The 14962-nt window shown below is 39.2% G+C and overlaps 1 protein-coding gene across 1 annotated transcript in view; it reads right to left on the bottom strand.

The window, feature by feature from the left end:
• The window catches only part of lrmda (leucine rich melanocyte differentiation associated), a 307085-nt gene that overhangs the window by 230158 nt on the left and 61965 nt on the right, over positions 1 to 14962 (bottom strand). The window lies entirely within an intron of this gene.

Genomic DNA, 14962 nt, shown 5'->3' on the forward strand with positions numbered 1-14962 from the left:
GGAAACACTGAACGTTAGCACTATGACTGGTAAAAGGAGAGAGGTAACTGATATGGTGGTAGAATTTGCCCCAAAAAATGCAAATGGCAGTAGTAAATACTTATTTTCAGAAGAAGGAAGAGCATAGGGTGACATTTAAGAGTAGAGGAAGGTCTACACATGTGGACTATGTTTTATGCAGGCGAAGCAACCTGAAGTAATTTAGTGACTGTAAGGTGGTGGCAGTGGTAAAGTATAGCAAGGCAGCATCAGACGGTGGTGGTAGGTAGGATGTATTTGGAGGTGAAGAAAAGGAAGTGGGTGAGGGCTAAATCACAGATCAGATGGTGGACGTTAAAGTAAGAACAGTACGGTGTGTGATTCAGGGAGGAGGTGAGGCAGATGCTAGGTGGGGTGGACGAGGTGATGGACAGATGGGCAGAGACTGCAAAAGCAGTGAGGGAATCGGCTACAGGTACTGCGTTTGTTGTATGGACAGAGGAAGGAAGGGAGGAGACTTTGTGCTGGAATGAGGAGATCATGCAGGAAATCTTAAGAAGGAAGAGGTCGACAAAATAGAATTGGAATCTCAAGAGAGATGTCTAAAGAAATACAAAAAAAATGCAGCATCAAGCAAACGGAGAAGTGACAAAGGCTAGGGAAAATGCACATGAAAAGTTGTATGAGAATATGGATAGTGAGGTTAGAATAAAAGACATGTATCGACTGGCGAGATGAGAGAGGAACAGGATGTGAGGATGTACAGCATGTTAGGATGATAATGAATGCAGAAGGTATTGTGCAGACTAATGAAGAGATGATATTTGAAGGGTGGAAGGAGTACTTTGAGGAACTGATGAATGTTTGTGAGGAGAATAGGGAGCATGTTAAGGTTATTCTGGGACTATGGAGGAACACAGTAATTCATTCACTCACTTACTGTAAGTACACATCTAAATGTGAATAAACAGTTCTCGTATTCTGAGCTTAGATGCAGATCAGTCGAGGGGTCAGTGCATTACTCTCCTTTTCCTCTTTCCACCTGCCCAGGAACGGCTTCTGCTGTCTCCCTCTCCAAAATCTCTCTCCCCCTAGAAGTAAACAAATACAAACAAACCAAATGTTACAAGCAAGTCAGGCCTATAGTACACACCAAATGCTCACTGACTTTCAAATGAAGGAGTTGCAAATATAATCATAGGCTACAATGTCAAACACATTGTTTTAGATTTGCAGATTTTTAACATCTCAAAGCAATTTTACGTGATTTAAACTAATTACAAAAACCCACATATTGGCACTTTAATTTAACTTTCACGTCTGTCTTTCTCTCTCAAGTGAATGCACTGAAAATACAGTTTTAATAAAACTCTGATTATATGATTCTAATAAAATATCATGTTTACTCTCAATATTAAACATTTACAAATGAAGCGTCGCCTTAAACACTTGCCTCTAACTGGCCTCTATAATGTAAACAGCTGAAGTAACTGTCTCTCTGTCTCCAACACGCATTCATGGAAACAGAGTCCTTTAAAAACTTAATTTTACAAAAACAGCCGATTATTCTCTCTATAACCAGTATAACGTTAGCTAAAGCACGAAAGCTGTTGTTAACGTCACATTTAAGAGCCTCTTTCTCTCTGCACTACTCTCACACGGAAATATAGCCCTTTAAACCATTTGAAACAGCTTAATAACTCCCATTCTCTCTATATACACACATAAATACGACTAAAATAAGCGTCACATTACCGAGTAAAGCCATATATTTAAGCACTTTTACGTGATTTAAAGTAATTACAAAAACCCACATATTGGCACTTTAATTTAACTTTCCCGTCTGTCTTTCTCTCTCAAGTGAATGCACTGAAAATACAGTTTTAATAAAACTCTCTACCTGTCTCTCTGTCTCCAACACGCATTCATGGAAACAGAGTCCTCTAAAAACTTAATTTTACAAAACCAGCCGAATATTCTCTCTATATCCAGTATAGCGTTAGCTAAAGCACGAAAGCTTTTAACGTCACATTTCACGGGCCTCTTTCTCTCTGCACTCCTCTCGCACGGAAATATAGCCCTTTAAAACATTTAAAACAGCTTAATAACTCCCATTCTCTCTATATACACATAAATACGACTAAAATAAGCGTTACATTACCGAGTAAAGCCATATATTTAAGCCGTTGTTTATTACCTTTCAGCTCGTCCTGTGCACGACCCCGCAGACTCTTCGTGGAACAGAGGGATTATGGGAAGTGTAGTTCCTTTGTAGTTCCGAGTTGCTTTTCCTTCATTCAATGTAGAACGGTGAAAACTACAAACCGCCATTTTATATTCGCTTCCATTACACAGAGCCATTATCTTCAACCAAATGTTCGGCTGAGCTATTTTAATACATAAAGAGTGGACTATATTTACACGTATATGTATTTTACTGTTGAACGTGTCACCATTAAAGACTTTATAACGCTGATGTTTGAACTAAAAGTTTTAATTTAAACAATTTAATTTGCCTCCTCACTAACTTACAATATACTACACCAGGATTAATATTTTGTAACTAAATATATGTCCATGTACATTTATTGTTAAGATTATTTTCTATGTTTAAAAGACTAACTAGTTGTGTACGGTGTTTTATTTGTGTTTACCTTGGAGAAGGAGCCATTAATGCAGTGTTTAAAGGACCCTAGTTCATTTAATATGAGTCACTATCAGTGTTGCGTAGACGCGGTAGTGAAGTGTGTACGGACCCCCACGATCTGTGTGTTCATGCAATACCACCGAGTGCCACCGGGGGCGTGGTGAGCAGAGTCACACACAGATGAGACACACTGCTGTCAGGTTTGTGTGAAGCATGGGGGCCAAAAAAAAAACTGCACCACCCATATCAGCATAGCCTCCTGAGTCAGCTGACCCATTTTGGCTGAAAACATTGTGGGGACCAGCAAACCGGTCCCCACCATGTTTTTGGTCCCCACACCGTGAGTGTGCTAACAGGTTGCGGACCCCACCATGTAATATAAACAAACACACACACACACCAAATGCCCAAAAAAGTGGCCACGAAGGAGTCAAAGTGCATTTGGAGTTCACCAGGCAGGAGGGGGTTATGGGTGAGAGAAAGGTGAAATAAAGTCAACAGAGAAGAAAACGGAGAAAGACAGAACTTCCTTCACCTTTCAATTCACTGCTTTAGAGGAGGGGCCAGCGGGAGGTGGACAAAAGGGGAGATGATTTAGCTGCTGGCTTCAGCTGAGTATGCACCTAGATCATGGTGGGTGACATTAATTTGTAAGTGTTGGAGTTTTGAGATGAAGTGGGATGTGTGTGTGTCTGTGTGTGTGTGTGTGTGTGTGTGTGTGGGGCATAGTAAGGAGAGACGCACAGGGACACACTGGGGAAGGTCATGCACGGTACAGGGGAGTGGCTGCATGCATCAATCATCTCAATTTAGGCACTTTTATTAGTATGCAACTGCAATCTTCCTTTTCTAGGTCAAACAACAAAGCCCTGCTACTGTGTTAAGCGTCCAACACTGAAAATCCCAAATGCACTTAATCAGTATACGAGAAAGGGCTGGCTAGTTTTATGTATACATTTATTCACAAAACAAAGACTTAAATAAAAGTGCCAAAAATAGCAGTTGTTTTAAACAATTCTACAAAATAACCACTTTTTACACTTAAACGGTCCAATTATAAAAATTGTGTGGGTTTATGACTGCAATTAATTTTTATATTGGTGTTTCAAACAGAAATAAACAGACTGTTTTTGTCACTGTGCTATAGATATGTATCCTAAATGTTCTCTCATGACTGGTGACCCTGTGTTTTGTCTTATTGAAAAAGCAGCCAGTGTTAAATTGGTGCATATGGCCACAGAGTGAATGGGTCGGTCTAAAACTGGGGAAATTAAAATATATAGTGAATAAATATGTACACTAAAGGCCAGCTTTCAAACCAGAATGTATAAAGGAACAATGAAGAAGAAAGTCTTGCACTCCACTGCACATGGAACGGAAGCAGGAGAATATTGAAAAAAAATAAAGGAAATTTTTGGATGTTTGAACTTTAATTACACAAGAATTACGCTGCAGTAGCTCCTCTAACAAACAAATCTCAAATGACTCCATTTTATTTTAGCACTAGTTCAAGGAGAGTATATTTTGGGTCTTGTGAACATGGCTACTTGACAACCAATCAGTGTTTACTTTACTTTTCAGAACTTTACAAAGTTCTGTATGATGAGCTGTAATTTCTCTCTCCTCCTTCAAATGTCTATATTTTCATCAGCTTCATATGTCCATTTTCATCAGGAAGGCGCTGTATTTATTAAACTTTAGATTTTAATTTAATTAATATTACTAGAAGTATGATTCTATACAATCACCCATGATTTACGTGGATCTATACTTAAGTATAAAACAGCCTTTTGCTCCCAAAGTCTGCGACCTCTTGTCACCGATCTGTTATCATTTACACTCTAAAGACTGCCATTCACTATATGGCTACCATTCGACCAAACTAAAACAGTCTGTCACTGGTCGCTGTCCACAAGCATTGTCCTCTATCCAAGCAGAAAGACATGAGTCACAGTTGAGGAGCAGAGTGTATTTTCTTTTTTTGACAGATTAGCTACACGTTTACATTTTCAGAGCTCATAACGGTGGAATATGAAACACATGATTCTTAAAAGGAGCATGAAACCATAAAATACCCAACTAAACCCACTGGGGAGGTGAGAAAAGTGAGACAACGATGTAAATAACTTGCCAGGCTCCAGAACCCCAAGCTGAATTTGACGTCTTGTTCAAAAGATTCTTGGATTTTCTGGTTCGCCTTAAAATAGTGCAACAGAGCAAAAATATTACTGTAAACATTTAAGAGGAAACAGAAAACACAAATATACTGTAATGCTGACGGATTAACTTTTTTTTTGTTTTGTTTTTTTTTGTAGTTGAAGTATGTTATCTGCTGTGCTGATTCAGTTATTTATTAAAATGTTAAAGCATACCTCCGCTCTAAATCGCACCTTTGGGGACGTTTCTTACAACGGTGTCCATAAAAGGACAGTCTGGGGTTAATCAAAAAAATGTTTGAATTTGTAACAAATATAAAACAAATAAATAAATAAAAGTGACTAATATAAATTAACAAACAGTATTACAAATTACAAGACTTGTAAATAATAAACACATTACTTACACTATACTAAGCACATTAATATACTGATATTATATTAGAAGTGTGGCAAAAATAACATACTATTATACTCTGTATATATTTAGTGTAAATTAATATATTTTATATATTTGTAGTGATTTGGTACAAATTAGTAGCTCCAAAATAAGCACTTCAGCACAATTGAAGTATACTTTCTTTTTCACAAGGGACTGATATGCACTCACATAGTGGAAAGGTCTAAAGTTGAACAGTATATGCTTAAGGTCCTGGACTAAAATTGGATCAGATCATCTGGAAACCATAAAACTAAATTAAAGAAAATATAACACAGCACCAAAAAAGCATCCAGCTGATGGTTAAACTGAATTTTATGCTGTCTGACTTCTCACTGCTTGTCCAAAAGAAAACAGACATTGACAAGTAGTATATCATCATACTTGGACCTGCAGGAGTGGTGAACACAGTGAGCAGAGGAGAGTTCCTAAGAAGGTTAAGCAAGGAACTTAATGTTCTCTTTCACAGAGTCCATAATGCAATTTCAGAAAAAAAAAAAAAGAACATTAACCAAACGGGTGCCAGCTCCCTGTCCATCCTGTGAACTCCAAAGTGATGCTTATCATGTCTCTGAAAATATGCACTCAGTGCCCCCGCCGGGCCCATAGTCTGGAAGAATGCAGTGGTATTGAGTTGCTGGCACACTTGGGCCATTTTTGAATACACATTTTTCCAAGCTCAGGAACTCTGAAGATTGAAGCTCAGTCAAACCAGCTTTATTTGGTAGATGCACGCATATTATGGGAAAATCCAAGAAATCATGATCCAGAAATGAAGCTTTGAACTGTTTGTTTATGTGCGTAAGAATACGCCAAATGCTAAATTTAGGGTACTGTATCCAAAGGAATCATATTTGTTACATGAGCCAAAGTAACTGGCCTGAGTTTCTCAAACTGCTGGACTCAAGACTCTACATATGCTGGTCAGGCACATACAGCATCTGAAAGGAAGCGTGCGGTTCAAAAATTTCACATCAACCTGCAACTTCATTTGTATACTTTGACTAGCGCTCTGTAATGGAGCGCATAATTTAAAGGCACTCTCCCAGCTTTCAGTTAATTTGCACTTGTGCATTTCCTGTTTAAGCAGCGTAACTAGGGCTTCATCATCCCCTTTTAATTAGGACATCCACTTAACACCTGAAGAGCAAGCGCCTCAAAGAGGACAGTCAAAAGAAATATGTCCCCACAGTGTTATTAACAGAAATGCATCAGCCCTTACACGGCATTACAATGTGTAATTAACAGGGCTCTAACAAGCTATAAATCCTTCATTTAAGCACACGCTGCTAACACACTGTTAACACACTGCCACGGTGGCAAGCAAGACCAAAATTCCGCACAAGCTGGCAGGGCTTATTCTGCTAACAGGAATATATGTCGGGATCCTGCAGTCAAATGTAAACAGCATTCTGTAAGGGCTCGGAGCTGTCACGCAGGAGGCTGATTTCACCGTCTGATTAGAAACCTGGTTGCGCTGGGTTGGCTGAACTAATATTTGTGAGAGACAGAGATAAATCACTCCGCTACGTTGCAGCAGATGCTGGACCAGTGCTCTCTTTGTGATCTGGCTACGTCTGTGTGGTCAAGAGGATCATCTGGAGTGTGCGGCCTTATTTGAATGTTTGTATCAAAGCTACATTTACAAGGAAAGTGGTGCATTTCCTGACACTTCTGTATCAGTCATCCTGTTCCGGTGGTGTGTTTTACTTAGCATTTACAATGTTTTCACCACCACGGTTTACACTACGGGAGAAGGCTTTTTTGTGGATGGATGTGGGGCCTGCCAGCATGGTGTGGCTTTTTTATACGAGTGGGCTTTTCTAATGGAATACCCCTCTGCTCAGAGACAAACATGGCAATGAAAACTTCTCTCAATAAGTCGCAGTTATAATGGAGCCACTGTTGTAGAACCATCCACTTACAAAGTTTGGCAGGCAGTATATCATTTAGTGGTAAACAGCAACCTTTATCAGATGATAAAATCAGCTTGTAAGCTTTTAAGGTTCTTTCCTGTAGCTAGTTTAGGGACAGAAACAGTCCTCTGGAGTAAAAGCCAGAACTTCCCAAATACGGCAAAATGGATGAATAAAGGAAGAACACAAATGAACACGTGAATAAGAATGCCTATTTTCTATGAGACAAATTGTGTAAAATCACTACTGCCGTCTTGTGTGTGCTAATTTAATGGGAATGTTTAAAGCAGCAGAGCATGCAAATGTAAAAGGAACCTTCTCTACTTCAAGCAGACATGATTTCTGGTGGCCAACACGATCAGCTCTGTCTTACAAGATTCTACATCAGTGCACAGAATGGCCTAATCTAATGTTTATATAGACTTATGTATATAGACATAGTAAAGGCAACCGTTATTTTATTTTAACACAATGACATCAAGCAGGTTCCCATAATATGGCATACATGTTATTATGGAAGAAAATTTATTCATTCATTCATTATCTGTAACCGCTTATCCAATTCAGGGTCATGGCGGGTCCAGAGCCTACGTGGAATCATGGGTAGCAAGGCAGGAACACACCCTGGAGGGGGCGCCAGTCCTTCGCACGGCAACACACACTCAGATATTCAAGCACACACTCACACCTAGGGACTCTTTTGAGTCGCCAATCCACCTACCAACATGTGTTTTTGGACCATGGGAGGAAACTGGAGCACCCGGAGGACACCCACACGGATACGTGGAGAACACACAAACTCCTTATGTAAGAACATATTTAATTGAATATAATTAATATTAATATCACATTAATGTGTTCTTGAAATTAAAAGTATTTTTCAGTGTTTTTTCATATCGCAAAAATGTCGTTATCGAAAAAATATCATGAAATATCATGATGTTATTCTATGGCCATATCACCCACCCCTACTAGTAACACCATAAATATAAATATTTTCATGCATGGATCCATTCTAATAAAGAACATTCAAGATCAGAAAAAATTGCCAGTTCAGTGTTCATCAGTCCACCCTGAGCTAGGTTCCAATTTAGTCAAGCTATGTTTAATATGATTTATTTGTAAAGTTGAAAATAAATAAATAAATAAAAACTTTTGATCAACTGGTGGGATAGTGAAATGCAGCTGAATCCAAGCATGAGTTGCATATAGTGGGCAGTCCACAAGAATGTAAATTTATTATTATATGTGTAAAGGAAGCTTGAGAAGTAAACTACGTCATTCAGAGCATCTTTACGTGAAAAAGTTGTTTCTCACTGTAGAGACATCTCTACAATCACAATTTTGTTCATCTGTATTAAAGGGCTGTGATATCCTCATCACAAACATAGCCATTTTATTTCAAATAAGCAGTGAACCTTCTCTACAAACCTTACAGTCTGCAGATAGCCCACTAGAAGTGAAAGGGTCCGCGCTCTTCTTTTGCCTGCTGGATAGTAATGAAAGCCCTCTAGTTTGCGTCCAGTCCAGATTGCTATTCCTAGCTCCATCCGTATGGGGCAGGCTACACTCAGGACTAGTCTAGTTGGATGGGCTCCTGTCAGGGGTCTGGTCTGGGGGTGTACCCTGCTCGGGGTGATGGCCCTGATAAACACTGGCTTCTCTCTACAGTAGAAGGGTCAGAAGTTCAAACCCCAGGTTTTTAACGGTTAAGGCCAGGCTGTGAACTCCTGACCTCCCCGTGTGAAGCAGGGTCAGCACTTCAATGCAGAGCTGCTTGGATTTACAACTGCATGCTGACTACATGCAAGCACAGCAGAAAGCACCTGATAGCATCTCCTTCAGGGAGGAGGAGTGGCTCCACTCTCTTTGTACTTTCCGTCACTGCCAGCCCGCGCCATAAATCATGTTAATTAGTTGACTGATAAAATAAATCTTGAAAAGTCAGGCGAGATCCTGTTTCCATGCTGCGGTTTAGGCAGCGCAGCCTTATTTGTCATCTGCGAGTCACTGTTTAATCTAGCCATTTGTAGCAGGCAGTTTTTCGGAGGGTCTGGACAAACCAGAGGGACAGAGAGGGGCTGACACAGGTAGCTTTAGCCCATCCATCTTCCCCTGGGTGGTCTGCGCCGGCCTGAGCCCCAACACAGGCCTGATCAGCAGGGAGCTGCCTTCACATGTAGATGCTCGTCTTAGTTAACACAAAATGCTATAATCATCAACTCCTCTAATTTACAACTAACCCCCGCGTTCAGATGGTCACAAACACAATGCCAAATAACTTAGCTTTGTTTGCGTATTTCGCTTATTTATAGTTAAATGAGGAGGACTCTAAAAAAGTTCAAAGTGTTTAAGAGCTTGTAAATTCTGGCTGGGATTAATAGTCCACAAAAAAAAAAATAATAATAACTCGAGACATTGTAAACAATATTAAAAAGACAAGTAAAATGTGCTTACAACCCCAGACATCTCTGAAACATGTGATTTTCATTTTGGTTTTATGACAGCCATAGATTCTTTGCAGACTTCTGATGTTTGAGGAGATACGAAATCGCCCCCAGCTCCGGTGGCACTTGCCAAAGACTTAAAAGGTCGTCCACTCACAATAACACTCCTTTCAAAAGTACACTGCCGGTAATTACAGCTCTTTTGCTAGAGTGTTTTGTGTTTCTCTTTGCTTGTTCCGTCTCAGAGGCTAACAACCCTTCATTATTCATGGTTTGACTTGCTTCTCACAGAAAGCAAATTACACAGGAGAGTGACAGCTTTCAGGGGAGAGCAGCAGTGGCGTCCTCTTCCCTTAAGAGTGCTTCTAAATCACAGTCGGAGCTTTACCTCCTGACCCCTCACCTGCTGACCCTGAAGAAAGGCCATTTCTGCACACCAGCTATGTTACTGCCTCTGTCTCACAAACCCATAGGCACGCCAAACAGACGTATTACCTGGTTTGCCACTCACATCTGTCTGGGACTGACCTGATTTGTTTATTAAAAAAGACAAGGGAGTGTCTATACCACAGCTTTTTTGTGTGTGTGTAAAGTACTGGCTATGAGCTACAACAATGAGTGAGAGTGAGAAAATGTTTAGACATTTTACAAGAATACTCCTTCCATACTCTGTGCGGCTACAGGTAGATGAACTTAACTTCTCATGAAAACAGTAATGTAAGATCAACCTCAGTAGGAATGAATCATTCTCTGTATTACAGCTTCCATTCACGAACCTGAAAACAATCTCCACGTGGCGTATCATATGCCCAGCAAAGCCACAGGCTGGACACCATTGTTCAACACACCTTTCCCAGGCTGAGAAAGTGACAAAAATGACCAGGACCCTTTCTACCTTTAAAAGATGATTTTCAGGCCACATCACAAGGGAAACATCTACAGAAAACAGTGGGCTGGACAGCCAAGCTGACTTTGATATAGCATTCCATTTAGATTAAGACTATCCTTATGAACAAAGAGTTAGGGCTATACCTTGATCATTCAGCAATTTAGCTATACATTTGTTGAGCATTTTTGAGATTCTCTTCCGTAACCACCACTTCCACCTGTATTCCTACCTAGAACAATTCATTTTCTTAGCTTCTTGCATAGAATCAGACCACCTGCACGAAGCTGCGGTTAACCTGTGCCTACAAAGTGATGTTCTTAGTGGCAGGGGTTAGCGAGCGAAGCTATGAGCCACAGCGCAGACTGGAGATTGGGATTTTAAAGCAGACCCTGGAAGTGGAATTCTGAATGAACACCTCCCTCACCCAACACCCACAGCCCAAATTTTTTAATATTCATTGAATATTACGACTGCAGCTCTGAAACACTAAAGATTTTATTCAGAACCACCCTATAAATAGTTTAAAATCTGCTTATTCATTAGGTTGTGAACACCTTTACAGAAATTAATTATCAGTTATAAACACATAGATAGGACAACCATGACCTGTTGCTTGACAAATAGTGAAGTGACTTTGTCTTCTCCATCTGTCAGAATTTAGTCTGTCACCTTCATCATACACATGTGAATAAATGCAACCATTTAGTCACCAAGTTAATGAATTTACCACCACCAGAGTGTCTTTTTTAGATGATAAATTACTATATTCTCATTCTAAAGCCTTGGCATATTTTTTTACCTTAACATTTTCAATACATTTTTTGTCTCTTTGACTACTATGAATATAAAGTGTCTATATTCTAATTAATAACCATTTTACGCAATTTATAAACATTTAGAATGGTAGTCATACTTCATAAAAATGGTACCATATCTAATAGCACAAGATCCACATTGTATTAGCAGTGTATTATTGGTGGCTTGCACCAGCTTGTTGTACCTTGCCACCAACAGAACTGCAATAAAAGTCTGAGGGACACACAACAAATGCTTTGTAAGGCTGGCTGCATTCAGAAGGTAACAAACAGGCAGGTGTGACTCCTTCAAAGCATTTTGTTTGGTTGCCGTTCTCGTAAATATTAGGATCAAGTCATCTACAAAGGGCAGCAGAACTTTAACCTTTCAGAAAGGTCATTCCACACAGAGACAAAGAAATCTATGGCCGGAGATCCGCGCAGGATCAAGAATGTGACTCTCCCGTTAGTTAAACCATACAGAAACAAGTTTGTGTTTGATTAATGAGGAAAGGAAGCAAGTGCTCTGTTGAGTTCAGCTCATCAGCGGTGTGCTCCAGCCTCTTTCCACATTCTCACAGGAGAGGATTATCATGATGAAGCCATCTCACGCTACCTATTGATCCAAGCCTTTCCTTTTGCTCGGTGAAAGAAAGCCATGTCAATAAAAATCATCGCTAAATGAATTCATTTTTCAATTGTGCTCTCCATGATAATTAGGTTGTACATCATGCCTGGGTTTTGCCACTATATCACACATGAATTATGTGCCCTCCACCCCCCACACACACCGTATCATCAACCTTAGTTTGCTTTGAGGGGCGCACTAATAAACTGATTCATTCAGGGCCGCTCACTTCTATTCTTGCTTCACTGCCAGTGAAACACAGTGTGGGAGCCAACTGAATATTCTTCTTCAAGCCCATTACTGGCAGCAGCACTAATATCACCATCTAATGGTGGATAATACCCAGTATTCAAGAGTTCACTGCCTTCTGTGTTTGCAAATGCCTCTGTAAAGAGCTGTACTTAATCATGCATTTCACCCTCCCGTATTAGGCTGGTATTATCAGTTATAAGCCTACACCTAACTACATGCTCATCAGGAGAGCACAGTCTACACAGGGTGAATGAGAGTCGAGCTGTAGCACTTCTTACATAACCTCCAAGATCTCTATATTATTATACTGGCTTCTGGGTAATATTCTGTTGACAATATATGAAGTGTGTTCTCTTACTTTTGGCACAGTACTGTGGTCATATAGAGAAACTGCAGTAAACATGACAAACATTATGTCTCAGAATTTGACATAAAAGTTTTAAACCATTCTTGGCAAAGGCAAAACAGAACCAACTGGGGTTCCCTAAAGAACCTTCCTTTCAATGAATGATTCTAGGGCTGCAACTAATTATTATTTTGATAATCGATTAATCTGTCGATTAATTTTTTCGATTAATCGATTATTAATCGGATAGAAAGTAAGACAAGCCAAATTTGGTTTCCTGTCTGTTACTAGCATATTCAGGATACCATCAGTGAGAACAGCTGCTTGCTGTGGTGTGCAGATCTTCTTCAAAACATAGTCAGCAATGCTGGGCTGTTTTTATCTGAGGTGAGAGAGAAAGTGTAGATATGAACATACATCTTTAAGTTAATAACTACTGATCTAAAATGCAGACAACAATTCAGGCAAATTGAAATTACATAAATGGATATTGGGTGATGGTGCCATGTGCTGAGAATAAAAGGGAAATTCATCTAACACATATGATCAGATATGGCTAAGATATTTAAGATTTTAGAGAACTAATGTTGTAATTGTATAAGGAACACACAACCTACCATTATTAAAAATTAGCGTTTACATGAAGAATTAACCCAACTGTTACATTAATTTTATTTTATCAATATTTAACACAGTGTATGTAATATACACTTATAATGTAATATACACTTGGCTGTGATACTCAAACACTAATACACAATGCCAGTCAGAAAATACCTTGAAAAAGGCTTTAAATATATTATTTAAATAAATGTTTGGATTTTTTTTTAACTCTGAATGTAACTGCCGCCATATTTAAGGTGGAACGGAAAACTCGCTAAATACAAGAGTGATATAGATTTACTAAAAATGAGACATCTTGTTTAACTACTCTAGCAGGCTCTAGTAACACTGAGTGAGAGAAAAAAATAGAACTTGTCGCTAACGTTAGTTTGACTAAAACTACGGCTTGTTTTGGAACTGCTGGTCGAGCTGACACATTTAAGGGGAAGAGAAAACTCGGGGGGAGACATGCTAAGGCTCGTTCGCTAAACGCGAGTGTAATATCAATGTACTAAGAAAACAAAAGTTGTTTAACTACTCTAGCAGGCTCTAGTAACATTGAGTGAGAGAAAAAGTAGAATTAACTTACTATACTTAATCTCTTTCACACATAGCTCCAACAGGCTTCATTTTCAGATGCTCATGCAGTGATGTTGTGCTGCTGTGCCATGCGAGATCAGCTATGCACATTTTGCACCTAACGCTGTTCCTTGAAAGTGTTCCCATACGTTTGATGACTTGGGTCGTACATTTTTCTCTCTGATTGTGCTCACATTATCCTCTGCTGTGACCGCCTCTGCCATTTGTCAAACCCTTCCTCCAGAGTTCGTCACGTGTAGCAACTGTACCTATGTGTATAATAACTTAGATCCAACTAAACTATTATGAAATTAGTAGCCAACTATTTTAACAATCGATTTTAATCGATTTAATTGATTAGTTGTTGCAGCCCTAAATGATTCTTCATGGAACCATCTTGTTAATAATCTAAAGAAAATCTGTTTGAAAATGCTTTACAATGTGTAGAAAACCTTAGCACCAGACAGGTTATACGCACAGTAAAGCATTTTCCTATAGCACTGTAACTGTCTGATTGATCTTATTTCTCTTCAGTGAAGGCTGAGATCCATATTAGCCTTCACAAAGCACTAGCCAAGTGTAAAGTCAAAAACAACAAAGATTTTGCAGGGTTTGTTTGATCATTTTAGTTTTGTTTATTGAGATAAAAGACTGTCTGGTAAGGTGGTAACATTAGCATCTCCACACAGCCCTGTTGTTAAAATCACCAACATCAGAAACAAGGATTGATATTAAACAACACATCTATAATGAAAAATGAAAGAATGGCCTTGCTCTGCAAAGCAAAGGTGTGCTACATATTATTCCCCCAAGGTTGGAAACAATCAATCAGAGAAAATCTCAGGTTGTGAAATATCAGAGATGGAGGAAAATGGGGAAACAACTTACAAACAAAAGTCCTAAAAGGATTCTGAGTTAAAAATGTTTTGGCATACAATATCATTTAAGATAATGAAGGTTTGTGTCCCCACTACAAAGACGTAAGCAGACTCCATTACGAGAAATCCATTATAATGAAATCAACGTAACCTCCAAATACATAATTTCGACACAGATGTGTTACAGTTTCCAATACAGCAGGGTTATTTATGACCTGCCATTATAAAAGAAGCTTGTATAATTTATGACCTTCAATTAATGCAGCAGGCTACCTTCCATAAGCTTTCGGTTTCTTAGAGATCCGCTGATACACACATGCTCAAAATATGCGGCAACACCACTTAGGCTTCGAGAGCAGATTCGAGACTGATTTATGGAGGTAAATTAAAAAGAATGAAAAATTTATGG

The sequence above is a fragment of the Hoplias malabaricus genome, chromosome 8 (assembly GCF_029633855.1).
Source record: "Hoplias malabaricus isolate fHopMal1 chromosome 8, fHopMal1.hap1, whole genome shotgun sequence".
In the NCBI taxonomy this organism is placed as follows: Eukaryota; Metazoa; Chordata; class Actinopteri; order Characiformes; family Erythrinidae; genus Hoplias; species Hoplias malabaricus.